This window comes from Gymnodraco acuticeps, unplaced genomic scaffold (genome assembly GCF_902827175.1).
Source record: "Gymnodraco acuticeps unplaced genomic scaffold, fGymAcu1.1, whole genome shotgun sequence".
In the NCBI taxonomy this organism is placed as follows: domain Eukaryota; kingdom Metazoa; phylum Chordata; class Actinopteri; order Perciformes; family Bathydraconidae; genus Gymnodraco; species Gymnodraco acuticeps.
In genome coordinates, this window is record NW_022989942.1 from 1,016,584 (window position 1) to 1,018,843 (window position 2,260).

At 34.4% G+C, this 2,260-nt stretch overlaps 1 protein-coding gene across 1 annotated transcript in view; it reads left to right on the forward strand.

Annotated features, from left to right (window-relative positions):
* LOC117542435 (glypican-5-like) overlaps nucleotides 1–1,813 on the forward strand; it is a 73,727-nt gene extending 71,914 nt beyond the window's left edge. The window contains exon 11 of the mRNA XM_034210092.1: nucleotides 1–1,813. This exon is cut by the window's left edge and continues 765 nt beyond it. The gene's annotated coding sequence lies outside the window, so the exon portion shown is untranslated.
* Nucleotides 1,814–2,260: the final 447 nt, after the last annotated feature.

Genomic DNA, 2,260 nt, shown 5'->3' on the forward strand with positions numbered 1-2,260 from the left:
ATGCTGCAGAGTTGAACTGTTTAACACAATTGTATTTCCTCCACAAATGACTTTTTAATGACTTCTCCCAGGAAACTGTGTCCTTAGGTAGTTTATCGTGTATAAACATATACCTTTTATTGTCTTGCGTGCGTAATCTGAGTTAAGGCTATGTTCTTCTCAAAATGCATAGTCTGCAAAACGGTAAATGCACTACAGGGAGGCATATAAAAGCTTATATTTCAACTTTAAATCAACTTTTAGGCCGTCACAGTCTTTAGGAGCTCTCCTAAATATGGAAGTTATCTAAACAAAACAAAAAAACAATGAAATAGAATATATGGCCCTCATTTAAGATCCAGAAGAAACAAACCTTAGTCTAAACAATGAATATTTTGACATCTTGTTTTCACGTACAAAGACTCCTGTCCTATTGATTTCAAATACAGCTTGTCTCCAAATGTATTAATGACTACTGTAATAGTTATAGAGTATTTAGGGCACCCAACAACATACTATATGTGTTGGTTTATTTCTCAGTCTGACACATGTTAACAGTCTGTCTCTGTATCCAGCGGAGACGAGAGATAAGAGTATCAAGTCAGTGATCAGAATACAGCTCAGCTAAGATCAAAATGATTTAAATGTAATTCATGGTAATTAGGACCATCAAGTGCTCCCGGCTCTCTGTTGAGTTTCAAACTGCACACAACATCAGGACAGACAACTAGAATACTGATTAAAACGTTCGAAATGGAGCAAATAAACCAGCAGGAAGACACTGTGTACCAACTTGTGGATAACTTTTACGTTCAATATTTTCCCGTGTAGTCTTAAGAAACAGGTGTAAATGTGTCTATCGTCATCACCTTTCTCATGAAGGAATGTGCCCGACAGTTGAGACGACTAAAGGAATAACATCAAGAGCCGACATGCATGACTTATCTGGGCACTGAGCCCAAACACCATGTAAGTTAGCGGGATGCTTTTACACCATAAAGTGTGCCATTATTTGATTACTATTTAAACATTGTAACCCAAATTAGATTTAGGAGATGAGATTTTGGATGTGAGCCAACCACTTCACCTTTGACAGCTCTTGCTATACAGTACATCCTACGTAAACTAAACACCAACACACACACACCAACGCACATACAGAGATAAGTACATTTGAAATGCTTTTCACAGCCTGGTATAAGACAAGAGTGGGATATGACAGAAATGTTGGGGTTTCAAAAGGAGAATTCATATGCTTATACATTTAGCAAAACGGGAAATAATGAGCATTTACATCTTGAAATGAAATCATCTGGAAAGTGAAGCTGAACATTATAATTTGTTGTTACAATTTGTCCCTATGTGGCTACAAACTGTGAATTGCAAGTTGAATTGTTGAGAAAACTGTCATGAATAGAAATGAAAGAAAGTGTGAATCTTGTTAGTGTATATTTGTAAATGAGACTGAGCAATGTTTTTCATATCAAGCATAGAAGTGACTTTCTGTTGTTCCTCTTGTACTGTGTTGTTATAATGGTTGCCATGTGTCATGGAAGGAACTTTAATGTGTCACAGCAATTATTTTTTGGTACTTTTTCAAGGTTCAACATCTCGTTTTGTGTAGAATTCTAATGTTGTTGTATATAGGATTACCATGATGCAATAACAAGTTACAGTTGCTATAGTAGTATGGTTTCTCTCCCCCTATAAACTAAATCAGTGACTCCTGTGTGATAAGTGAATAGACATTCTGTAATACACTGTGTCCTTCTATTCTTTTTTGTCAATAATATCTTCAGCCTAATATCCTAATAATAAACCGTTTTCAAATACACATTGTATTTTATTTCTGGCAATAGTCTCAGTGTGAGATGCATGTTGGAGCCATAGGAGACAAGATGCAGTAGCAAACATTATTTTTAAATAATAATAATGATAATATTATTAATAATAATAATAATAATAATAATAATAATAATAATATATGGATCATTTTAATGTTTTTTTTTTTTTTTTTAAAGTTTGTTGGTTCTCTGTCTACACATGGCTCCCTGCATAATACATTTTTTGAAATGGTTTAAATTCAAATTATAAACTGTAATTTGGGCAATTCCATACAGATGATATGCTTGTTGGAATTGCCCTCTATTTTAACACAAAATAGAGACTTCATTTAGAAACATATTTGTTTTTCTTTTTGTTTGTTTGGCAGTATATTTTACCGTCAGGGCATCCACCATGTCTGGGTTGGCTAACGGGTTTAAACAGAGCAGTTTGGTGC